This window comes from Carlito syrichta, unplaced genomic scaffold, assembly GCF_000164805.1.
Source record: "Carlito syrichta isolate Samal-C Ts95f unplaced genomic scaffold, Tarsius_syrichta-2.0.1 Scaffold307225, whole genome shotgun sequence".
Lineage (NCBI taxonomy): Eukaryota > Metazoa > Chordata > Mammalia > Primates > Tarsiidae > Carlito > Carlito syrichta.
The window spans coordinates 45,586-59,433 of NW_007251321.1; the positions used below are offsets into that span (position 1 = coordinate 45,586).

The 13,848-nt window shown below is 45.1% G+C and overlaps 1 pseudogene; it reads right to left on the reverse strand.

Annotated features, from left to right (window-relative positions):
- Positions 1-11,480: 11,480 nt before the first annotated feature.
- Positions 11,481-13,848, reverse strand: part of LOC103266575 — a 9,072-nt pseudogene continuing 6,704 nt past the window's right edge.

A 13,848-nucleotide genomic window follows, 5' to 3' on the forward strand; every position in this document is an offset into this window, starting at 1 on the left:
CGCTACCACGCCCGGCTGATTTTTGATTTATTGTAGAGAGGAGGTCTCGCCAAGCTACCCAGGCGGGTCTCGAACCCACGGGCTCAGGCAATCCACTCGACTCAGCCTCCCAAAGTGCAGGATTACAGGCTGAGCCACCGAGCCCAGCTGTGATTGCATCTATATATGCAAATCTTTGTTCACCTAGAATACATTCCTGGAAAGCAAGATTGCTGAGTCAGAGATGTGAACATTTTTTTTTTTTTTTGAGTTGGAGTCTCACTCTGTCGCCCAGACTGGAGTGCAGTGGACGCTCCCGGCCACCGCAGCCTCCACCTGCTGGTCTCTGGTGATCCTTCCACCTCAGCCTTCCGAGTAGCTGGAACTACAGGCGCATGCTACCACGCCCAGCTAATTTTTTGATTTATTGTAGAGATGAGGTCTCGCCAAGTTGCCCAGGCGGGTCTCGAACCCTTAGGCTCAGGCAATCCATTCACCTCAGCCTCCCAAAGGCACGGGATTACAGGCTGAGCCACCGAGCCCGGCTAAATGTTAGCTTTTGAAGTACAGATTTACTTTCCTGATTTTGTGTCTCCCTACTAGACCTTGAGTGTCAGCAGACATCGAAGTCGTCTGAAGGCAGTTTGATCATTGCAGGTTGACAGTTTCCAAAACCAATAGGAGCATCTAATAATAATAATTCAGTGGGCCAGGCACGGTGGTTCAGCCTGTCATCCCAGCACTTTGGGAGACCGAGGCAAGAGGATTTCCTGAGGCAACAGGTTCGAGACCAGCCTGGACAACATGGTGAGACCTTGCCTCTGCAATAAATCACAAATTAACCGGGCATGGTAGCATGTGCCTGTAGTTCCAGCTACTTGGAAGGCTGAGGCAAAAGGATCACCGGAGCCCCGCAGGGGTGGCTGTGCTACTGCACTCCAGCTCAAAAAAAAAAAAAAAAAAAAAAAGAGAGTTCTACTAGACAGTAAGCTCCTTGAGAGGAGGGACCATTTCTCGACTTCAGTACGTCCAGAACCAAGCTTAGTACCTGTAATGTGCAACCACTCAATGCACATGTGTTTGTTGAATAGATATTCATTATTTACTTAGCATGTTCCACCCTGACCTCCCCTCACCCCAATCTGAGGAACTTTGGATATTATTGAAGGTATTTAGAGCAGTGTTTTGATGAGAATAGGGGAAAGGTGGTATTATCTTATTCCCATATTGCAGATGTGGAAACTAAAACATATGAATAACTTCTCGGTGACAATAAAACCAATAAGCTCTTACATTTGGTCAGTGTGTTACAGTTTACGAAAGGCTTTCAACTGTGCTATGACATGTGATTCTTTTGACGATCTGAAGAAATAGATGCAAGCAGTAGTGTTGTTAGTTCAGAGAGGAACAACCGAGGACAAAGGTTGTGGAGATGTAGAGATGTCCATTCAATTACAAAACCAAACAATGAAGCAGAAACTCAAAGGAAACTTCTGAGTCTCCAAGGCCCAGGCCTTTGCTATCACACTAATTTAAATTCAGTTTGTTTTGCACTGATTTTACCTGTTAAGATTCTGAATGGCAGATATTGGGGAGAAGATTGCCTTTCTGAGCTAGTCAAAAGAGGGCTAAGATTTCATTGCACACAACAGTAAAAGGAAAGTTCTGGAGACAATGAATTACACCGTGGGTCTATGTTCCAATACTGCACTCTATTAGCCGTACCCTGCATCTGAATCCTGTGTCTCAATCCCTGAGCCACTTCATTTTGGACGTCAATCCCAAGAATGGGAATCTAGCAGTTTGGAAGAGAAGGGCAAAATGAAGGAAGAGGCGGGCGGTTGGTACAGCTATGTAAAAACACCCCATAGTTGCTTGAAGCAACACCAGTCTCTAGTGAATGGAGCTAGAAGTGTGGGGGTGGGGTGAAGAGGCAGAAGGTTCTGGGGACTGGCCAAGCGTCTTTCTCCACCCCCCTCCCTCCTGTCTCAGGGCCTTTCCCATGGACTCCTTGGGAGCTGGGCACCAGTTCTGAGATGACGTGTGCCCCATCTCTCAATAGGAGCTGCATTTAAAGCTGGTACTACAAGGACCCTGCTGTGGAGAAGGGGAAATGGTTGAGTATGAGTCTGACTTTCCCCCCACATGCCAGCAGCTGGCAAGAAGAGCACAGAGAACATGTGGAAAGTCTGCACTCTTTCCTGGCAGAGTGCTTTTCTCTCATAGCCATAATGAAGTGAACTAAGAATATGCAATTACATGTAATTAGGTACAATTAAAATACAGAGACACATCTAAAATAAAGGCCTAATTAAGAAGTAGGGGAACTCACTTGGTGGGAATGTCAACCACGCGAATTGAGTGATTGCTGTCGGGGTTTACTTTATTGTCATTGACCCGAAATCAGAGTCAGTGTCAATGAAACAGCAAAGCAACCTCAGTCTGCTCTCAACTTTTAGTCACTCCTCCCTCACGCCTCATTTCTTCTTTGTCTACACTATTTAAGGGAAGCTTTATATATACTTTTCAATGTAATGCATGGTTTTCTTTTCTTTTCTTTTTTTTTTTTGAGTTGGAGTCTCATTCTGTCACCCAGGCTGGGGTGCAGTGGCACGCTCATGGCCACCGCAGCCTCGACCTGCTGGGCTCAGGTGATCCTTCCGCTTCAACCTTCCAAGTTACTGGAACCACAGGTATGAGTCACCATGCCCAGCTAATTTTTTGACTACTGTAGAGACAAGGTCTTGCCAAGTTGCCCAGGCTTGTCTCGAACCTGTGGGATCAGGCAATCCTCTGGCCCTCAGCTTCCCAAAGTGATGGGATTACAGGTGTGAGCCACCACGCCCAGCTCATAGTTTTATTTTCAACCCTTTAATAGAGTATGACTCCTTCCACACCCCCTCCTTCCTTCCTTTCTTCTCCTATGGCTTTCTTTTCTCTTCCTACTCTGCTTGTCTCAGAGAGGACCCATCTGCAAGTCATTCCACATATGACAAAAAATTAGCCAGGCATGGTGGCATGTGCCTATAGTCCCAACTACTTGTGAGGCTGAAGTGGAAGATCACCTGAGCTCAGGAGGTCAAGGCTGCAGCAAGCCATGATGGTGCCATTGCACTCCAGCCTGGGCAACCCCCAACTCAAAAAAAAAAAAAAAGGTGCATTATATTTTGACATGCTGCAATGTGGTTGATGCAAGTTCTGGCATTTGACAGAGAAACAGCCCATAACGGTCATAGAGTCACTGCTTCACATCTCATGTGGTCTGGAGGGGCCTGGGCTGGTGGAGCAGTTCCAACGTGGGCCTGACACAGGGAAGCAGGATCGCCTACCTTTACCAGTGGAATTGGATTCCTGAAGATCACCAGAGGAGTTGGTAGCAGTAACTACTGCTCTGGTCTTTATTGGTTTGTCTTTAAGAGGTTACTTGTAGGAGTTCAGATGTGAGTTGTTAAATCATCTACTAGTAATTTAAAGTTTGTGCAATGTCTTCTTGTCATCAGGAATAACTTTTCAGCTGGGCTCGGTGGCTCAGCCTGTAATCCCGCGCTTTGGGAGGCTGAGGCGAGTAGATTGCCTGAGCCCGCGGGTTCGAGACCCGCCTGGGCAACTTGGCAAGACCTCATCTCTACAATAAATCAAAAATTAACTGGGCATGGTAGCGTGTGCCTGTAGTTCCAGCTACTCGGAAGGCTGAGGCGGAAGGATCGCCGGAGCCCAGCAGGTCGAGGCTGCAGTGGCCGGGAGCGGACGCTGCACTCCAGTCTGGGCAACAGAGTGAGACTCCAGCTCAAAATAAATAAATAAATAAAGGAATAGCTTTTCTACATCTGAAAATGTCCAGATCCTGGAATCCCACCTTCTAACTCAGTTTTCTTTCCCTGACTTTGCTTCCTGCTGAGACTGCCCTGCTCAGGTGGACTTTGGGAATCTACACTTCTTGTTGAATGTCTCTTCCTTTCCTGCCAGGACCCACCCAAGGGCCAGTGATCTGCATTATACTCTTTTTTTTCTGTTTTTGAGATGGGATCCCACTCTGTCACCCAGGTTGGAGTGCAGTGGCATGATCATGGCTCACCACAGTTGTTAACTCCTGGGGTCCAGCGATCTTCCTGCCTCGGCCTCCCAAGTAACTGGAACTACAGGCATGTGCCACCATGCCCAGCTAATTTTTGTTTTTCTTGTAGAGAGGAGGTCTCACTATGTTGCCCAGGCTGATCTCGAACTCGTGGGCTCAAGCAGTCCTCTCACTTCAACCTCCCAAATTGCTGGGTTTATGGGCATGAACCACCATGCTCAGCTCATTATGCCCTCTTAAGCACTCTTGGCTCCTTTGTCTGCATGAAAGCAAGGACTGGGGTACATTTATCTTTGTAGCATCAGAATCGAGCACAATGACCGGTACACAAAAGTATTTGATAAATATATCTGAGTGAAATTGAAGTTGAATTTTCTTTTTTTTTTGAGTTGGAGTCTCACTCCGTTGCCTAGACTGGAGTGTAGTGGCCGCTCCCGGCCACCACAGCCTCAACCTGCTGGGCTCTGGCGATCCTTCCGCCTCGGCCTTCCAAGTAGCCAGGACTACAGGCATGCGCTACTATGCCCGGCTAATTTTTTGATTTATTGTAGAGATGAGGTCTCACCAAGCTGCCCAGGTGGGTCTCGAACCCGCGGGCTCAGGCAATCCACTCACCTCAGCCTCCCAAAGTGCGGGATTACAGGCTGAACCACTGAGCCCGTCTTTGAAGTTGAATTTTCTAATCTAATCCTCTCATTTTACAGGTAAGGAAGATCTAAGTAAATAGAAAGACATCCTATGTTCATCTATGGGGAGCCAATACTGTCAAGATGGCAGTACTCCCCAAAGTGATCTGTAGATTCAGCATAATCCCTATTAGAATCCCAGGTAAATTCTTTGTGGAAATTGACAGATTATAAAATTCATATGGAAATGCAAGGAATCCAGAATAAACAGAGCAATGTTAAAGAATCAAGTGAGAGAAAAAGAAAAAAAAGAAAAAGCAAGCAAACAAATAAATAAAAAAACAAACTGAAGGATTGATACATCCCAATTTGAAAACCTAGTAATCAAGATGGTGTGTTACTGGGAAAAGGATAGGGAAATAGATCAATAGAGTAGAACTGAGAGACCAAAAATAAACCCTTACATACATGCACAATTGACTTTTTTTTTTTGAGTTGGAGTCTCACTCCGTCGCTCAGACTGGAGTGCAGTGGCTGCTCCCGGCCACCACAGCCTCAACCCACTGGGCTCAGGCGATCCTTCCACCTCAGCCTTCCAAGTAGCCGGAACTACAGGCACGCGCTACCACACCCGGCTAATTTTTGATTTATTGTAGAGATGAGGTCTCACCAAGTTGCCCAGGCAGGTCTCAAACCCGCAGACTCATGCAATCCATTCACCTCAGCCTCCCAAAGGCGCGGGATTACAGGCTGAGCCACCAAGCCCGGCTTCACAGTTGACTTTCAAAAAGGATATCAAGACCACTCAATGGAAGAATAGTCTTTTCGATAAGTACTAGGACAACTGGATAGCCAAATGCAAAAGAATGACTTTAGGACCCTGCCTCATACCATATATAAAAGTTAACTCAAAATGGATCAAAGACTAAATATAAGAGCTAAAATTATAAAATTCTTAGAAGAAAACAGGGCCGGGCGTCGGTGGCTCAGCCTGTAATCCGAGTTTTGGGAGGCTGAGGTGAGGGGATTGCCTGAGCCTGTGGGTTCAAGACCCACCTGGGCAACTTGGCAAGACCTCATCTCTACAATAAATCAAAAAAATTAGCCGGGTGTGGTAGCGCGCGCCTGTAGTTCCAGCTACTTGGAAGGATCACCAGAGCCCAGCAGGGCAAGATGTGGTGGCTGGGAGCGGCCACAGCACTCCAGTCTGGGTGACAGAGTGAGACTCCAACTCAAAAAAAACAGAAGAAAACATAGGAACAAGTCACAAGTGTCCATGACCTTGGATTTGTCCATGGATTCTTAGATATGACAGCCAAAGCACGAGCAACAAAAGCAAAAATTCATTGAACTTCATCAAAATTTAAAACTTTTGTGCCTCAGCCAGGCTCGGTGGCTCAACCTGTAATCCCGCGCTTTGGGAGGCTGAGGTGAGTGGATTGCCTGAGCCCGCGGGTTCGAGACCCGCCTGGGCAACTTGGAAAGACCCCATCTCTACAATAAATCAAAAATTAGCCGGGCATGGTAGTGCGTGCCTGTAGTTCCAGCTACTTGGAAGACTGAGGCGGAAGGATCGCCGGAGCCCAGCAGGTCGAGGCTGCGGTGGCTGGAAGCATGCCACTGCATTCCAGTCTGGGTGACAGAGTGAGACTCCAACTCAAAAAAAAAAAGAATATTTACTCAAGAATAAAAGAAAATGGATGAAGGATCTGAATAGACATTTCTCTAAATAAGATATAAAAATGATCAATAAGCGCACAAAGAGATGCTTAATGTCATTACCCATCAGGAAAATGCAAACAAAAAATACAGTGAGATACCTCTTCACAACTACTAGGAAGGCTAGAATTAAAAAGTCAGATAATAGGTGTTGGTGAAGATGTGGAGAAATTAAAACCCTCATGCCTTTCTGTTGAGAATGTAAAATGGTGCAGTTACTTTGGAAAACAATTTGGCAGTTTTTCAAAAAGCTAAATATAGAGTTACAATTCGATCAGCAATTCCACTCCTAGGTATATACCCAAGAGAAATGAAAGCATATGTCTGCACAAACACTCATACATGAATATTTACAGCAGTATTATTCATAATTGCCAAAAGGTAGAAACCCGGATGTCTGTCAACTGTGAATGGATAAGATGTGATTTATTCATAAAATGAAATATTATTTGGCCACAAATTAAAGTATCGATACTTGTTACAACATAGATGAACCTTGACACCATCATGTGAGGTGAAAGAAGCCAGTCATAAAAGACTGTATATTACACGGTTCATTTACATGAAATGTTCAGAATGGACAAATCTACCAGGGGGACCCAAAAAACCCTGAATTTATTGATAAAAAGTTGTGTATTTATTCTTACATGTTTCAACTTCAATCACCTTCAACGTACTGTCCGTATGATGCAATACACCAATCAAGACACTTTTCCCACTGCTTGAAACAGGTTTTGAATTAGTCAGTATGGAAGCCTTTTAGTGTTTCTGCCATTTTTTGTTTCACCTCTTTCCCGTCAGCAAAATGTTTCCCTTTGGGGACTTTTTTCACCCAGGGAAACAAACAAAAACAAGGTTGCTTGGGGTGAGATCTGGTAAATAGGGACGGTAGGGTACGGGGACATGCCAGTTTTGGTTAAACACTGCTGGACACTCAGCACGGTTTGGGCAGGTTTGTTATCATAACCAGTCCCCTGTTTGCCACATCTCGGGACGTTTCTTCTGCAAATGGTGATGCAAATTTCTCAAAACCTCCAGATGAAAACTTTAGGTGACCGTTTGATCCAGAGGAACAAATTCTGAGTCTACTACAAGGGGCCTACTTTCCAAAATATTCTAGTTTTGGGGGGGGTCCCCTTTCTATAGAGACAGAAAATAGATAGGTGGTTGCTCAGAGCCAGGGAAACCAGGGGGGGTGGTTCGGAGGGACTAGGAGAATAGTAACTAAAGCATATGGGATTTCTCTTGGAGAGAATAGAAATGCTCTAGAGTTGATTTTGCTGATGGTTGCACAGCTCTGTGAATACACTAAAAAACGGCTGAATTGTACACCTTAAATCGATGAATTGTGTGGTATGTAAATCATATCTCAACACAACTCACAAAAAGGAGGAAGAGGTGGCGGTGGTGATTGCAGCAGCAGCAAAGGGTAGATGTACAAATTATTGTGGCGTGAATGCTTAGCCTGCACCAAGACACGTTTCAGAGAATAGAGTCTAAACTAGGTCTGGGCAGTAGAAATTTTGGTGGTGCCAATATGGTAACCTCTAGCTATGTGTGGGTACTAAACACCTGAAATGTGTCTAGCGAGACCGAGAATCTGAGTTTTCTTTTTCTTTTTTTTTGAGTTGCAGTCTCACTTTGTCGTCCAGACTGGAGACTTGACCTGCTGGGCTCCCGCGATCCTTCTGCCTCAGCCTTCCGAGTAGCCGGAATTACAGGCACGCGCCACCACGCCCAGCTAATTTTTGATTTATTGTAGAGACGAGGTCTCGCCAAGTTGTCCAGGCGGGTCTCGAACCTGCGGGCTCAGGCAATCCACTAGCCTCGGCCTCCCAAAGTGCTGGGGTGATGGGGTGACACGCTGAGCCACTGAGCCTGGCAAGAAACTGAGCTTTCAAATCTCTTCCTATGTGTTTGTAGTGTGGGTTGTTCTGGTTCTAAGAAAACAAATTTTTCACCAAGGAAACTCCTGATTTTTACATGTTTGTGCATTTTGAGAAAGATTCTTAAAACGAACTAGACAGATTAAACTGCTATGCTGGTTAACTCACACTTGCCTCCACAGGCATAATGACCAAAATAAAACATTTTCAAGAGGCTCTTAAATCTAAGGCTGTACAAATGCCCTCTGTCCAGTGGTTCCCTAAGTCACATCGGGAACTTCCGGTCCACCTGCAGCTGGCCCCACACCCCTTTTCCTCACTGCTGAAGGAAATTTCTCCCACCCACCCCTGCAATTGTGACAAAAAATCAGACTCTGTTCCAATGACACTTTCTCAAATGGGGCTTGTGCAGGTGGGTCTCTGTTGTCAACTCTTACTTGCCTGCTTGAAGCCCACCTTTAGTGGAAGGACAAACTGTAATATATAAATGCTAGTCATGAGCAGAGCTGAGAGCTATTTTTAAACTAATTAAGAGCCCTTCGGTTTAAAAAAAGTTTGCATTCATTTGTGGAACCTCTAGCGCTAGCCAATCCATGCGATGCCAGATGTGTGGACTAATTACATCCCTGGTAGATCTAACAAAGTGGTGCAGAAATGCAAATCGGAGTGACTGGGACAGCCTGCCTCCCAAGGGAATCCCAGGCACCCTTGGGAAGTCTTTCAAATGCAGTGCAGCTCCTGTGTTGATGACTTCCAGAAGTTACAAAGGACATCAATGAATAAGACAAGGAATCGCAAAGTCCCCAAAGTGCAAAAAACTTTACAAAATTATGCCAAAACACATAATGCTTTGGATATGTGGCCCGTTAGGAAAAACTCTTCAGCTGATAGAAATAAGACGTAAAATGTGCCTGAATGCACCAAGCTACAGATTACATACTATAATGGCATGTATAGGTATTTTAAATAGTTTTTAAAAAAATCAATCTTCTGGAGACTGAAACATCCCATAGTTCCCTTCTTGGAAAAGAAGATTTTCAAATGAGAAGATGCTTTTGATGTTAACTTAGTTATTAGCTGGACTCGGTGGCTTGTAATATCAGCACTTTAGGAGGCCGAGGCAAGTGGATTGTCTGAGCCTGAGAGTTCGAGACCCGCCCAGGCAACTTGGCGAGACCGCATCTCTACAATAAATCAAAAATTAGCTAGGCGTGGTAGCGCACACCTGTAGTTCCAGCTACTTGGAAGGCTGAGACGGAAGGATCACCAGAGCCCAGTGGGTTGAGGCTGTGGTGGCCGGGAGCGGCCACTGCACTCCAGTCTAGGTGATGGAGTGAAACACCGACTCAAAAAAAATTAAAAATAATTTTAAAAAAGTTAACTTAGTTATTAAAACATTCATCAAAAAGTTATTTCTCAAAACAACGTTAATATACTTAGCATCTATAAATGAACACTTAAAATGGTTAAAAAAAAGATAACCCTAATGAGTATAAAATTTTTTTTAAATTAAGCCATGTATAAACAGCTAAGTCATTAATAGGAGTGTAAAAAGTATTCGTGTTTTAAATACTAAATTTTGTCTCTGAAAAGTTTTGGATCAGAAAAAGGAAAAATGCAACTTTAGTTCAGTAACATGCAGTTTCCTAAAGAAATGCAAATTATCATCAGGCCAACAATTAGTTACTTAATGGCCTTGCAAAAACTCTTCTGTGTTAAAATTTCAAATAAAATTTAAATCGCTTTAGTTATTATTTAGTAAAAATAAGTAAGAATTGTATAAAATTCCATGTTTCAAGTCCACTTAATACTCTTAATTACTAATTTTGGTTTTAAAAAGATAGCTATGTATGTATAGGTTATAATTTCTTTCTTTTTTGAGTCAGAGTCTCACTTCCTTCAAGTAACTGAAATCACAGGTATGAGCCACCACGCCCGGCCAATTTTTTTTATTTATTGTAGAGACAAGGGCTCGCCATGTTGCCCAGACTGATCTCAAACCCCTGGACTCAGGCAATCCTCTAGCCTCGGCCTCCCAAAGTGCTGGGATTACAGGCTTGAGCCACCGCACTTGGCCTATATTGTCTTTAATGTCAACTTAAAATACATTTTCTAAGATTCCTAATTGACTTGAGACCTTTAACTCATTATCGATTGAGTTAATTAGTGAATAGTCTTTGTGTAACTGGTAATTTTCCAAAGAAAATTTTTAAATTTATAAATGGAAAGTCCGTGCTTATGTAGTTTTGGCTAATGTCCTCCTGTCATATAAACATGTATATTCCTTATAACACTCAAATTAAGATAGCACAAATAGATCTATTTTAAACATTGCCTAATAGGCTTGCTAAGATTAGTCGTATTTATAAAATTGGAGTCTCAGAGCATTAAGCAGTGTTGTCATGTGAGCATTGTTTGGTGTGAACATGCGGATCTGTACGCATATGTTTAAATGCATCCACACCTAGCGCTTAGCCTGGGCTCCCCTAAGCAGAGTGTGGGACCAAGATTTGCATTCAGGTCCTTTTTGGAAAGTGGGAGCCAGGGGCAGGAGGAGTGGTAGGGAAAGTGGGAGAGTATCAAGGTGGCCAAAGCCAGAGAAGTTGCTTCTTGAACCTTCAGGACCGTGTGTGTGTGTGTGTGTGTGTGTGTGTGTGTGTGTGTGTGTGTGTGTGTGTGTGTGTTTTCAAAGAACTGTATTTTTTAGTTCAGAGGGCACACGTGTATGTTTGTTTCATGGGTGTACTGCGTGAAGGTGAGGTTTGTGCTTCTATTGAAACCATCACCTAAATAGTGAGCACGTACCAACAGGTAGTTTTCTAACGCTTTTCCCCTCCCCCCCTCCTTTCTCCCTCCCTCCCCCGCCTTTGGGAGTCCCCGGTGTCCGTGGTTCCTATCTTTATGACCCTAGGAGCTTAGCTAAGCACGAAGTACCAGCACCTAGCTAAGTACTCTGTTTAGCGCTCGCTTATAAGTGAGAACACGCAGTCTTTGGTTTCCTTTTCCTGGCTTCACTGCCTTAAAGTAATGGCCCGCAGCCTTCAGGACCTTCTGAGGACACCCGGGAAATGCATGCAGGTGGCAGGGTAGGCCTTTTCCATCCACTTTCCCACCCTGGCTTGTGGAGCAGACAAACAGCTGGGACCGTGCAGGGCTTCAAGAAGCCCTGGGGTGGGAGGGCAAGTAAGTAGCCCCTCAGAGCCTGCCTGGCAGGGGGCCTGCCGCAAGGCACTGGACCCGCGCTGGCTTGGCAATGGGGCCACACCGTCCACATGGGGCCACGAGGTGAGGCAGGTCTGTGGCAATCAACAGAGGCGAAGGGCGGCTGCCCCGGCCCAGTGGTGTCTGGGGGTCACCTTACCATGTTCTCCTTCATGAGACCGATTTGCAATTGTTTATTTTTATTTACTTATTTATTTTTTGAGTTGGAGTCTCACTCCGTCGCCCAGACTGGAGTGCAGTGGCACGCTCCCGGCCACCGCAGCCTCGACCTGTTGGACTCCTGCGAATCCTCCGCCTCAGTCTTCCAAGGAGCCGGAACTACAGGCGCGCGCCACCACGCCTGGCTAATTTTTGATGTGTTGTAGAGACGAGGTCTCGCCAAGTTGTCCAGGCGGGTCTCGAACCCGCAAGCTCAGGCAATCCACTCACCTCGGCCTCCCAAAGCGTGGGATTATAGGCTGAGCCACCGAGCCTGGCCTGCAATTGTTTAAAAAACAGTTTTATGTTTACAGAGAAATCAGAAAGGACAGGATTCCCACATATGTCTCCCCCACATCCCCCAGTTTCCTGTCTCTTACATACTGTTCTAGTGCGATGCCTTCGCAATCATTGGAGAACCAATGCTGATGTGACTCGTGCTCTGTGCCACTGGAGGATGGCTGCAGTTAGCAATAATATACTTTATCATTTCGAACAGCAAGAAGGAGGATGTTCAATGTTCACAGCAGGCTGGGCGTTGTGGTTCACGCCCATAATCCCAGCACTTAGAAAGGTGGAGGTGAGAGGATTGCCTGATCCCAGGGGCTTGAGACCTGCCTGGGCAACTTGGTGAGACTTTGTCTCTATAATAAATCAAGAAAAGTTAGCCTGGTATGGTGGCACACACCTGTAGTTCTAGCTACTCAGAAAGCTAAGGCAGAAGGATCGCCTGAACCCAGCAGGCTACGGTGGCCATGAGCATACCACTGCACTCCAACCTGGGCGAGGGAGAGAGACTGACTCAAAAAGAAAATTCACAGCATACATAAATGATAAATGTTTGAGATGATAGATTTACTAATTACTCTGATCCACTATGCACTGTGTGTACTGAAACGTCACTGTATACTCCATAAATATGTCCAATTATTATTTATCAATTAAAAAATCAAATCAAATTATGCTTCCAAAAAAGATTTTCATAGACACTCTATCAAAAAAAAATTTTTTTAATTTGCAGTACCAGAAAAAGATCCATTATTAACTAAAGGCTATAGTTTACATTAGGATTCCCTCTTTGGGTTGTGGGTTTCGACAAATACACAATGACGGGTGTCCATCGTTATTGTCTCACACGGAATAGTTTCACTGCCCTTAAAATTCCACTTCTCTGGTTTGTTGCTGTTTCCAAGATCCAGCCCCAAATTCACAACCTGATAGGTTTGTGGTTTTCTTTTTTTGTTTTTTATCTCCCCCATCTTTGATTTTCCTAAAACGGCCACGTGGTGGCACCGAGCTCAGTGCACACACCCCTTGCTGGGGCAGGGGAGTGGGGTGGAAGGATGGGGGGGTAGTGTGTGCACATGCTTGAAAGGAAAAAATCTGAATCTGGGCACAAAACTACTGGAGGGAATTTTTCACTAAATCTTCATTTATGTAACTAACGGTTTCACCCCCAACCAGCATAGCCCTAGGATATCTGAAAGGGTGTGGTGAAGACATCCGTGGACAGCTGGGTGCGTGCAAACTGGATCTCAGACAGTTAGCCAAGAGGTCCTCCTAAGCGCATGTGATTTCAGAGTCGGTAGAGTCCCTCCCTCGCAAAGCGCCTCTTGACTGTGTTGCAGAGGCATAAATACAGCCATGTCACTGGCTCCCACTCGGAGAACACCTTCCGTCCACCCCACAGGCAGTGATTCATTTTGGAACGAGTTGTTGTAGCTATTCGGCAGGCTCCTGGGGTCACGTAAATTTGTTTTTTACTCTCCAACTGTATATCCACATTTCCCAAACTTAGAAAATGTGAAACCCTAAGACTGACTTGTAGCCCACATCTTTAAAATAAAATGAAAGGAAAAAAAGAAAGAAAAAGAAAAGGTGAAACAGATTGATAGGCTTGTCAAAACCAAGTTGGCTAATCCAGCGGCAGGAAGTGGAATGTCTTGATCTTCTCTTTCATTTTTCCTACTCACGAAAACTCATTGCCCGGCACAAGAACAAGTCCTTGAGAAGCAGCTCCTAGCCGGGGCTCGGTGGCTCAGCCTGTCATCCCGCGCCTTTGGGAGGCTGAGGTGAGTGGATTGCCTGAGCCCGCGGGTTCGAGACCCGCCTGGGCAGCGAGACCTCATCTCTACTATAAATC